Source organism: Bos indicus, chromosome 5 (assembly GCF_029378745.1).
Source record: "Bos indicus isolate NIAB-ARS_2022 breed Sahiwal x Tharparkar chromosome 5, NIAB-ARS_B.indTharparkar_mat_pri_1.0, whole genome shotgun sequence".
Classification (NCBI taxonomy): domain Eukaryota; kingdom Metazoa; phylum Chordata; class Mammalia; order Artiodactyla; family Bovidae; genus Bos; species Bos indicus.
In genome coordinates this window covers 74,343,842-74,356,524 of record NC_091764.1, presented here as the reverse complement: position 1 = coordinate 74,356,524, position 12,683 = coordinate 74,343,842, and positions in this window count along the sequence as shown.

Here is a 12,683-nt window from a genome sequence, read left to right as displayed (position 1 = left end):
GTGAACTTCTCGGTTTGCCTCAAGCAGAAGTTCCTGCAGTGGACCTGGATGCCCCATGGAGGCCCGCCTGCCCTTCCCTCAGGGCTGCTTCACCCCTGGAAACGTCCCTGGGCCATTATGATCCCCTCCCCCCAGGTTTTGAGGGAGAGACAGGAGATTATTTCATGAGGATAGCCAACCATAGTTTGTTTTTAAAGCCAACTGTTATGTATCTGACGTGTTTTGCAGATAAGGGAGCTGAAAGGAGGGGAGAGGTGGGCACTTTGTTCCAGCAACTCAGGGACTTGTGTTTGGTGGGAGAATGTCAGCAGCTCACATCCTGCAAACATTCATTTGACACCCTGTCCCCAGAGCTCAGGGCTCAGGCCAGGACACAAGCCCCAGAGCCCAGACACAGAGGAGTCAAGGGGCAAACAGGCAGCTGCCCTGCCCACTGACCTGCACAAGTCTGCCTCTGACACCACAGGAGCTGCTGGAGCTCAAGGACGCCTCTTCCCCAGAGCTCGGGGTCCTCTGGGGACAGCCAGATCTGGGTGTCACACCTACAGAAGGGACACAGGGAGGAAGAGAGGGAGGCAGGGGTTTTTCTGCAGGGAAAATCGGAGCACAGTCACCACTCCCACCTGCTCACTTTAAACCTCAGGCAGAAATCCAGGAAGCAGGGGGGCGGGAAAGCCATGTGGGCCTCCCCGGGGGACACCTGCCTGGGTGAGGGCTGCCAGGCCCTGCTTCCTCAGTGCCTCCACACAGGACAGCTGGGGGCCCTGAGCTGCTGGTGGGTGTCCCGGGACTCACTTCCCGGCCAGGTAGCCCCTGCATCAGGCCTGGAAGCCGATGATGACATCGGTGATCTTCAGGTCCCACTCCTCCTCCAGGTGGGCCAGCACAGTAGCCCAAAGAAAACCTGTACCGCTCTGGCCCATGTGGTACAGGTTGCTCTCGATCTCCAGGACCCTGATGTAGAAGAGGAGAGCTGGCCGCTGACCACATGCCACCCCAGCCACCACGGAGTCCTAGAGAAAGACCAAGGCCCTGGATCGGTCTTAACGCTCTGCACACAGACTTCTGGTGCAGGGAAAGCGGGCTGGAGGGACACCAGGAAGGGGGCACGTGGGGGCCAGCACGGGACAGGTAAGGAGTCAGACTTGCAGAGAAACACAGAACCTGGGCCCTGAAGGGATTTCACCTGCTGGCATCTCTGCCCCGTGCATTTCTAACCAAGGTGGCAGTGGATATCGGGGCTCTGGTACATTACCCTAGGTAATTAGAGAAAGAGTGTTTCTTGAAACAGGTAGTTTAAAGTCAAGAGGGGCTTCGACATACTTAGGAACCTAAGGAGCGAAGCAGGGGAAGCCAAGAAAGTGGGGCCAGGTGCAGGGTGGCGCACAAGGGCCACAAGTGCCTTGGGAGCAGCGCTGTGACAGGGCAAGTCTCTCATCAACAACTGTCATTGACGAGGAGGCTGGGCCCAGACTGGGTGTAACCCAGCATCCGAGTGAAACCAATTGTTAGCTACTCTGTGCAAGCAACACAATTTGCTGAGAAGAACCAGGTTTCGTGAAAGCCAGGACCTCCACAGACTGAGGACACCCCCGTTCAATTAGGTCCACGCCCTGGGATCCAGCCACTGGAGGCTGTGCGCCAGGTGGTGTGAACATGCCCTCATAGGTGGCCTTGGCTACACCTAGATGGTGAAGTCAGCCTGCAGGGACACCCGGGGGCGGTGGGGGGTGGGGGGGAATGGGTCAGACACAGGGAGCCTTTAAGCGCTCATTCCCTTTACCCCAGCAATGTCATCTGCAGGGCCCACCCCCGGAAAAACAGCCTCAAAGATGAGGGGGAAACTTCATACACAAATATGTTCACTGCAGTGTCATTTAAACGGAAGGAAGTTGCAAGAGCCTAAATTCCAACAATATGGGCAGAGCGAACTTAGACGTTTGCCAAGTGTTAGTCATTCAGTTGTGTTCAAGTGTTTGTGAAGCCATGGACTGTAGCTCGGCAGACTCCTCTGTCCATGAAATTCTCCCGGCAAGATTCCTGTAGTGGGATGCCATTCCCTTCTCCAGGAAGTCTTCCCAACCCAGGGATATGAACTCGGGTCTCCCGCATTGCGGGCAAATTCTTTAGGGTCTGGCCACCAGGCAAGTGAAGTGAAGTCGCCCAGTGGAGTCCAACTCTTTGGGACCCCGTGGACTGTAGCCTACCAGGCTCCTCCATCCATGAGATTCTCCAGGCAAGAATACTGGAGTGGATTGCCATCTCCTTCTCCAGAGGATCTTCCTAACCCAGGGACCGAACCCAGGTCTCCTGCATTGGAGGCAGACGCTTTAACCTCTGAGCCACCAGGGAAGTTACCAGGCAAAGACCTTTTTAAAATATAGGGATGAACTGAAGTATGTACAGAAGAAATGACAAGATTTTTGAGGTTTGCTTCTAAAAACACAGCTGCACTGTAGGGAGATGGCCAATAATCTTACTGGGCGAATTATTTTACTTCTCTAGGTTTTACCCCATTTCCTGAATCTGAACCATTAGTTGTAGTGTTTACATAATGAAATATACAGCTTTTTAATTATCAGGTTAAAGAATGGTTGGGCATAACATGTCTGCTGTCTTTCAAAAACAATGTCCCTATCTTTGGAGGGAGGGCTCTGCCCAGACTCAGCGGTCATCACCAGTATGAGGTCCAGGACTGCACCCTTTGAAAAAGAACAACTTAATGTGAACTTCCAGGCATTCTTGAGAGATGGGAGCAGGATCTTAAAGATGCTCAGCACCAAGGCGTGAGAGAAACACGAAATTGTCCGCAGAGGCTCTGCCCGGAGGCACTCAGGTCCCGGGTGGCAGGCACATGTGTGCAGCACACATCCCTGCCCATAGCTCCCCACAGGGGACAGGACAGCGGGTGGGGACAGACAACTGCATGGTCTGGGCTCCCAGGGGGATAGGAACTTCACTTCCTCCTGGAACAGAACACCCAGTATTTTACCGACCAATCAGCTCAACATGGATCAGGGAGGAGGCTCAAGGCACCCAGAGGGCCCACCCAGGATGGCCTTCCCCAGGCAGGGGCCTCAGCCACTCTCCTGGTCCCTGAGCTCCTCCTCCTCCTGCTCTCAGTTGGGGTGAAAAGCACCTGCTCTCAGAGGTGCAGTGAGGTCCTGATTAGGACCCAGGTGACAGTGCTGACACAGCAATGGCCCAGCCCAGGCTCCACAGGGGTGAATTTCCCCACAGGAAAGAGGAACAGGGAGTGGGATTCCAGTGAAGACTGGTATCAGGACAGCAATGTTCCTGGGGGCCGGGGTCTCTACTGCACCTCCCTGTTGCCTGCACATATATAATATACATGCAGAAGACTGAGAAAGGAGCCCGATGGACCAGGAGATGCACTGGCATCGTGCTGGGGCCCTTCACCCTTGACATCACTGCAAGATGCAGCAGGGGAGGTGATTCGTGTTTGTCTCCAGCTGGGAAGTGGGTGGTGCACTTACTGTCGTGTGTGGGGTGCTTGGACCCAGAACAGCATGAGGAGAGTCATGTCTGTTGGTCTGGGCAGAGGGCACGTGTGCATCCAGGAAGCACTCAATCTGGAGCCTCTCTACCTGAGACTTTCCCACAGGGTTCAGGTCCCTTTTACTCATTCATCTTCCTCATCCTTCAGCCTGATATATGAGTCCAAGGATACCGTCCCCAGGCCCAAGTTATTCTGTCTCTTGGGAACTTGACACTGAGATTCCAGGTATCTGGACCTAAGCCGCCTGCTGACTGGACCTCAGGGGACAGACTGTGGGATCCTGGAGGGGGACATGTCCTGCTTCCTGTCCTCCCTGAACTGTGCGTGTTTGGGACTTCTTTCTATCCTCTGACCTGGACTTCTTCCCTCTCAGTGCACCCTCTTCTGTGCTCACTTAGCCAGATGCAGTTTCTGTTGCTCAGAACTACAAGGATCTCATGTGACACGGGTCACCGTGGAGTTGCATCAGCTGCACACTGAGCTCAATGGAGTCCAGCTCTAAGGGTTAGGGGGAGATGGGGGTGGACACAGAATGGTTCTGTACCCAGTGCCTAAAACCCTGCCCAGAGAAGTCTGTGCAGGATGGGAATTCTCCAGGGACTGATGAAGAACTGATGAAGGAATGAACTCACATTTCTGAAGGTCAGGCAGGCGATGGCCATGACTGCTGACATCTTCAAGAAGGAATGAGAGGACTGGTTGAAGCCTCAGGAAAACACAGGCTGAGAGGGTGTCCGAGGCAGTGAGGAAAGTCTTCCGAGGAAGGTTTGGAGAAAAGTGTGGAGAAGGCTCTGCAGCACGTGGGGAAGGACTTAGGTGACATCCTGAGATCATTTCCAGGTCCCAGGTCTCTGGCTTCCTGCCCTGGGCTCCAGGCGTGGGAAACTGTTAGGTGCTCACATGCCCCACATGTGGAAACACAGAGAGTTGGTGCCCATGTGGAGCAGGCCCGTGGGGGTGAGAGACACACCCAGATGCTCCCCTTTCCTCCCTGGAGAGGAGGAGCATGAGGCATCCCATGAAGGCTCCTCACAAAGTCCAGGCAGGTGCAATCCCAGTTGTGTGGCAAGGTCAGAACATGGCCTTGGATGGACTTTCCCTCCTTCCTGCCCACTTCCCCAAGCCCCTCAGTCCTGCTCCTGGTGATGGAGTGAGCCTGGCATCCAGCTCTGCCCTAGGGGTGACCACAGGCTCCAGCAGGCTAGGCTGCAGCGAGGCTTTGAGTGTCTATGCTCAGAGTCATAGGCAGATGTGGAGGAGGGGAAGCAGGTAGGGCTAAGATCAATATTCTTAAGAGTCATTCTAGCCCCATGTGGGGAATAGATAGGTGAGGCAGGGCAGTGTCCCAAGGTAAACACAGGAAGACCGTTTTGGAAGTTCCTACAGGAGTCCTGGTGAAACGTGAAGGCAGCCTGGGTGAGGCGTGTGCTCTCTCTCTCTGCCCCACTGTTTATGGCTGACCCCACTCCTCACACCTGCACACAAGCCCTCTGCTCTCAATTACCCTCGGGTGCCCCGTGTCCATCCTTGTCCCCGGGGCTGGAGGAGGGGCATTCCCGTGCTCAGCCCAAGTCAGAGGACATGGGCTCCCCCTGGTGTCCAATGGGGCCCGCGGGGCTCCAGGGTCTGAGGGAAACAACTTTATGGGAGCCCAGCGGGCAGGCAGAGGAGCCATGGAGGACGTGCTTCCTGAGACCCTGGGAGACAGGCTCATGGGGAAGGAGGTCAGGCATCTGGAGCCCAGCTGAGCTCATCAATCAGTGAAAGGAAGCCTCAGTGAATCAGTTCATATTTATTGAACTAAAGTCTGTAGAACACAATGTGGAGAGAGGCAGATGGTCCTAGAATATCTTGTTCTGCTTCATCCCCAACTGAGGAGGAAATTGAGGGTCAGAGAGGCCTTGTCTGTTGACCCCAGGCTGGTTGATCTCCTTGACACACCGCATAGTTCCTTGGCCTGTTGATGCCTTCTGCTTCATCTTTCTTTCTCTTTTTCCCAAATCAATCTCTGTTCCTACACAACACTGGGAATTTCATGGGAACTTCACTGGTCTCTCGGTGCACCCTGAACTCAAAGGGCACCTGGATACTTGTCAGATGCTCCATCCACTGAGTTGTCATCACTACTGCTGCCGCCACCATCATCACCACCACTGTCACCAAGGAGCCACTGCCTGAAGTTCTACATAGACCACTCTTCAAAGAAGGTATACAGATGGCTAGCCAGCATATGCAAAGAGGCTGAACACTGCTAATTATTCATTCAGTTCAGTTCAGTTCAGGCACTCAGTCGTGTCCGACTCTTCACAACCCCATGGACCACAGCACGCCAGGCCTCCCTGTCCATCACCATCTCCCGGAGTCCACTCAAACTCATCTCCATTGAGTCAGTGATGCCACCCAACCATCTCATCCTCTGTGTATGCTAATCAAAACTACAATAAGAGATCACCCCCTACCAATCAGAAGGGCCATCAAGTCAAAGTCTACAGACAATCAATATTGGAGATGATGTGGAGAAAAGGCATGCCTTCTACACTCTTGCTGGGAATATAAATTGGTGTGGCCGTTATGGAAAACAGGAAAGAAGTTCCATAAAAACTAAAAATAGAGCTATCATGTGATCCAGTTATCCCACTTCAGGGCATATATTTGGAAAAGAAAAAGTTCCAATTCGAAAAGATACATGCACCCCATGTTCATAGCAGCACTATTTACAATAGACAAGACATGGAAGCAACCTAAACGTCCGTCAACAGATGAAGGGATAAAGACAATGTGGCACATACAAACAATGGAATATGACTCAGCCATAAAAAGAATGAAACAATGCCTTTTGTAGTAACATGTATGGATCTAGAGGTGATCATACTAAGTGAAGTAAGTCTGGCAGAAAAGACAGGTACATAATATCAATTATACGGAGAACTAAGAAACAGTCTAGGTGATTCCCTGGTGCTCTAGTGGTTCAAATTTGGTGGTTTTGCTGCTATGGCCACATTTATCCCACATCAGGGATCTGAGATCCCACAAACTACTTGGCATGGCCAAAAAAAAGAGTCCAAATGAACTTATAAACAAACCAAAACAGACTCATAGTCATAGAAAATATAATTTGTTGTTACTAAAGAGAGAGAGAGGAAAACTAGGAGTATGGGATTAACAGATGCACACTACCGTACATAAAATAGATTTAAAAAACAAGGACTTTATGTATACCACAGGGAATAATAGTATCTTATAATAATCTGTAATGAAAAAATTAAAAAGAATATACGTATATACATAGATTATGTATAATTGAATCACTTTGATGTTCACCTGAACTAACAGAATATTGTGAATCAACTCTACTTCAATTAAAGAAACAAGCAGACAAAAGAAGTCACAGCCTAATTAAGATAAAATGCTGGGATCAAAGGCGAGTTGTTGGAGAAGTCGGGCTAGAGGCCACCACCAGGGGGAGACTCTTCTTGCTGGGACATCAGACCCCGGCAAGGGCAATAGAGCAGCCCCTGCTACTTCTCCTGGATCCCAACGATCCTGCGCCTCTGACTATCCCCCATTTTCAGCCCTTTTGTCTTTCTGTGTCTTGTTGCTAGTTCCTCTGCCTCTCCCTGTATTCTGCACCCAGTGTCGTCTTTAGTTCAAAGTAAGTGGTTTCTGAGCAAGGCTTTCTTATCCCTCCTTGCTGTTCTTTGGAACTCTGCATTCAGATGCTTATATCTTTCCTTTTCTTCTTTGCTTTTCACTTCTCTTCTTTTCACAGCTATTTGTAAGGCCTCCCCAGACAGCCAAGGAGAGATAAGAAAGCCTTCCTCAGGGATCAATGCAAAGAAATAGAGGAAAACAAAAGAATGGGAAAGACTAGAGATCTCTTCAAGAAAATTAGAGATACCAAGGAAACATTTCATGCAAAGATGGGCTCAATAAAGGACAGAAATGGTATGGACCTAACAGAAGCAGAAGATAGTAAGAAGAGGTGACAAGAATACACAGAAGAACTGTAGAAGAAAGATCTTCACGACCCACATAATCACGATGGTGTGATCGCTCACCTAGAGCCAGACATCCTCGAATGTGAAGTCAAGTGGGCCTTAGAAAGCATCACTATGAACAAAGCTAGTGGAGGTGATGGAATTCCAGTTGAGCTATTTCAAATCCTGGATGATGATGCTGTGAAAGTGCTGCGCTCAATATGCCAGCACATTTGGAAAACTCAGCAGTGGCCACAGGACTGCAAAAGGTTGATTTTCGTTCCAATCCCAAAGAAAGGCAATGCTAAAGAATGCTCAAACTACCCACACAATTGCACTCATCTCACATGCTAGTAAAGTAATGCTCAAAATTCTCCAAGCCAGGCTTCAGCAATACATGAACCATGAACTTCCAGATGTTAAAGCTGGTTTTAAAAAGGCAGAGGAACCAGAGATCAAATTGCCAATATCTGCTGGATCCTCAAAAAAGGAAGAGAGTTCCAGAAAAACATCTATTTCTGCTTTATTGACTATGCCAAAGCCTTTGACTGTGTGGATCACAAGAAACTGTGGAAAATTCTGAAAGAGATGGGTATACCAGACCACCTGACCTGCCTCTTGAGAAACCTATATGCTGGTCAGGAAGCAACAGTTAAAACTGGACAACAGACTGGTTCCAAATAGGAAAAGGAGTACGTCAAGTCTGTATATTGTCACCCTGCTTATTTAACTTATACGCAGAGTACACCATGAGAAATGCTGGGCTGGAAGAAGCACAAGCTGGAATCAAGACTGCCGGGAGAAATATTAATAACCTCAGATACCCAGATGACACTACCCTTATAGCAGAAAGTGAAGAAGAACTAAAAAGCCTCTTCAAGAAAGTGAAAGAGGAGAGTGAAAAAGTTGGCTTAAAGCTCAACATTCAGAAAATGAAGATCATGGCATCTGGTCCCATCACTTCATGGAAAGTAGATGGGAAAACAGTGGAAACAGTGTCAGACTTTATTTTGGGGGGCTCCAAAACCACTGCAAATGGTGATTGCAGCCATGAAATTAAAGACGCTTACTCCTTGGAAGGAAAGTTATGACCAACCTAGATAGCATATTCAAAATCAGAGACATTGCTTTGCCAACAAAGGTCCGTCTAGTCAAGGCTACGGTTTTTCTAGTGGTCATGTATGGATGCGTGAGTTGGACTGTGAAGACAGCTGAGCGCCAAAGAATTGATGTTTTTGAACTGTGGTGTTGGAGAACACTCTTGAGAGTCCCTTGGACTGCAAGGAGATCCAACCAGTCCATTGTAAAGGAGATCAGCCCTGGGATTTCTTTGGAAGGAATGATGCTAAAGCTGAAACTCCAGTACTTTGGCCACCTCATGCAATGAGTTGACTCATTGGAAAAGACTCCGATGCTGGGAGGGATTGGGGGCAGGAGGAGAAGGGAACGACAGAGGATGAGATGGCTGGATGGCATCACTGACTCGATGGACATGGGTTTGGGTGAACTCCGGGAGTTGGTGATAGACACGGAAGCCTGGCTTGCTGCAATGGGGTTATAAAGAGTCACACGTGACTGAGCGACTGAACTGACTGAAGTGGTTTCTGATGGGAAGGGAGTTAGGGGGAGAATGGATACATGTATGTGTATGGCTGAGTTCCTTCACTGTTCACCTGTAACTATCACAGCACTGTTAATCAACTAATCCTCAATACAAATAGAAAGTTCATAGTGTGAAAAAAGTGCCCTCCACTGCAGGATAGCTAGGGACCCTGAGTGAGGATCAGGCTGGGTGGGCTGGGTGTCCCGGGACTCACCTCCTGGCCAGGTAGCCCCAGCAGCAGGCCTGGAAGCCGATGATGACATCTGTGATCTTCAGGTCCTGCTCCTCCTCCAGGTGGGCCAGCACGCCAGCCCGGAAGAAGACCTTGCTCTGGCCCATGCGGTACAGGTTGCTCTCAAGCTTCAGGGCTTCGATCCAGAGGAGGAGAGCCAGCTGCTGACCATGGGGCACCCCATCCACCACAGAGCCGTGGAGCAAGGCCAAGGCCAGGGAAGGGGCCTGGAGCCTGGGTTGGCCCTGCTGCTCTGTGGGCAGCCTCCTCCTGGTGCAGGGAGAGTGGGGCTGTGGGGACATAGGAGAGGGCATGTGGGAGTGAGCACGGGACAGGTAATGAGTAAAAGCCGCAGAGAAATACAGAACCTCGGCCCTTTAGGGACCTACATGCTGGAGTCTGTGCCCACAAGCATTTCTAACAAAGGTGGCAGTAGATACTAGGACTTAGGAGGCACTACCTTAGGTAACTATGGAAACAGTGTCCTTGTTTGTTTATTTGACGTCCCTGGGTCTTCGTTGCTGTGGGGACAGGGGCTGCTTTCTCTAGTTTCAGCGAGTGCGCTACTCTTCGTTGAGTACATGGGCTTCTCATTGCAGTGGCTTCTCTTTTTGCAGAGCACAGGCTCTAGGGAGCGGGCTCAGTGGTTGTGGTGCACGGGCTTAGTTGCTCCCAGCATGTTGGATCTTCCTGGACCAGGGAACAATCCCGTGTCCCCTGCATTGGCCGGCAGCTTCTTTACCACTGTACCAGGGAAGTCCCAAAAGGTTTCTTTTGAAAAAGGTACTTTAAAGTCAAGCCTGGCTTCAATGTCCTTCCAAAGCACAGGAGCTAAGCAGGGGTGGCTGAGCAGTGTGGGGCCATGTGCAGGGTGACGGGCAACACCACAGGTGGCTTGAGAGCCTCACTGGGACAGTACAAGGTGCTCCTCACCAATTGTCCTTGTCACAGAGGCTGGGTCCAGACCAGCTCCACAGGCATCTGAGTGTAACCAGTTGTTAGATATTCTGCGTCAGCAGCACAACTTCCTGAGATAACCGGTGGATTCTAAGTATGGACCCTGCAGACTCAAGACACCCCTGTTCTCTTCGGTCTAAGCCCCAGGAACAAGGCAGCTGGAGGCCTTGTGCCGCTTGTTATGAAGGCAGCTCTGTGAACTTCAAGGCATTTGTGAGAACTAGGAGCAGCAGCTTAAAACCAGCAAACTCAGGGCCAAGCGAGGAGCTAGAAGCCTCCAAAACAGGCCCTGCCAGAAGGGACTCAGGTCCTGGGTGGCGGGACAGACCTGTGCCCATCTCTCCCCACATTGGGAAGCACAGCAAGTGATGACAGACAGCCCCGTGGTCTGGGCTCCAAGGAGGTGGGTCCACCACCCTGGGCCCAGGATGAGCTGTTACAGAAACACCACATGCTTGCTTCAATTCCTCCTGAAACAGGACACCCTGTATCCTCCTGACCAATCAGCTCAACATGGATCCAGGGAAGAGGCTTCAGGCACCCAGAGGCCCCACCCAGGATGGTCCTTCCCAGGTGGGGGCTGTGGCCACATTCCTGGACCCTGGGCCCAGCTTCCTCCTGTTCTCTGTTGGGGTGACAAGCACGTGCTCTCAGAGGGGCAGTGAGGTCTTGATAAGGACCCAGGTGACAGTGCTGACACAGCAATGGTCCAGCCCAGGCTCCACAGGGGTGATTTCCCCGCAGGAAAGAGGAACAGGAAGTGGGATCCCAGTGAAGATTGGTATCAGGGGAGCAGTGCTCCTGAGGTCCTGGGGTTACTGCACCTCCCTGTTGCTGCACATGTTTAACATACATGCAGAGTACTGGGAAAGGAGCCCACAGAGCAGAAGCACTGGCGTCGCGCTGGGGCCCTTCACCCCTGACATCCCTGCAACACGCAGCAGGGAGAGGAGGTTCATGTTTGTCTCCAGCTGGGGAAGTGGCCGGTGCACTTACTGTTGTGTGTGGGATGTTGGACCCAGAACAGCGTGAGGAGAGTCGTTTCCATTGGTCTGAGAAGAGGGCACGTGTGCATCCAGGAAGCACTCAATCTGGAGTCTCTCTTCCTGAGCCTCTCCCCCCAGGGTTCGGGTCCCTGTTAACCATTCATCTTCCTCATCCTTCAGCCTGACCTATTGGTCCAAGAATATAGTCCTCAGACCCAAGCGCCTCTGTCTCCTGGGAACCTGACACTGAGATTCCAGGGCCTTGGCCCTAAGCTCCCTGCTGGAAGGGGCCTCTGGGGACAGACTGTGAGCTCCTGCAGGGGGACCTGCCCTACTTTCCGTCCTTCCTGAACTGTGCAGGTTTGGGGGCTTCTTTCCATCCTCTGACCTGGCCTGCATCCCTCCAGTGCACGCTCTTCTGTGCTCACTTACCAAACTCAGTTTCTGTTGCTCAGAACCACAGGGATCTCAGCTGACACAGGGGTCACTGTGGAATTGCATCATCTGCACATTGAGCTGAATAGGGTCCAGCTCTAAGGGTTCAGGGGGACGTGCGGATGGACACTGAATGGTTTTGTATCCAGTGCTTGGAACCCTGCCCAGGAGCAGTCCGTGCAGGATTTGAATTCCCCAGGAACTTACAAAGAATTAAAGAAGGAATGAAACTCATGATTCGGGAATCAGACAGATGCTGACCATGACTGCTGACATCTTCAGGAAGGAATGGAAGGGCCGACTGAAGCCTCAGAAAAACACGGGCTGAGAGGGAGTCAGAGGCACTGAGGAAGGTCTTCCGAGGGAGGTTTGGACAAAAGTGTGGAGAAGGCTCTGCAGCACGTGGGGAGGGACTTAGGAGACATCCTGGAATCATTTCCAGGTTCCAGGTCTCTGGCTTCCTGCCCTGGGCTCCAGGTTTGGGAGACTGTTAGGTGCTCACATGCTCCACACATGGAAACACAGAGAGTCGGTGCCCCGTGCAGCAGGCCCGTGGGGGTAAGAGCAATACCCAGATGCTCCCCTTTTCTCCCCGGAGACGAGGAGCATGAGGCATCCCATGAAGGCTCCTCAGAAGGTCCAGGCAGGTGCAATCCCAGATGGGTGACCCGATCAGAACATGGCGTTGGATGGACTTTCCTTCCCTCCTGCCCACTTTCCACAGCTCTCAGTCCTGCCCCTGGGGATGGAGTGAGCCTGGCGACCATCTCTGCCCTTGGGGACAACAGGCTCCAGCAGGATAGGTTGCAGCGAGGCTTTGAGCATCTGTGCTCAGAGTCATGGGCAGCCGTGGAGGAAGGGAAGCTGGTAGGGCTAAGATCAATATTCTTAAGAGTCATTCTAGCCCCATGTGGGGAATAGACAGGTGATGCAGGGCACTGCCCCAGGGTAAACACAACGAGAAAGTTCTGAA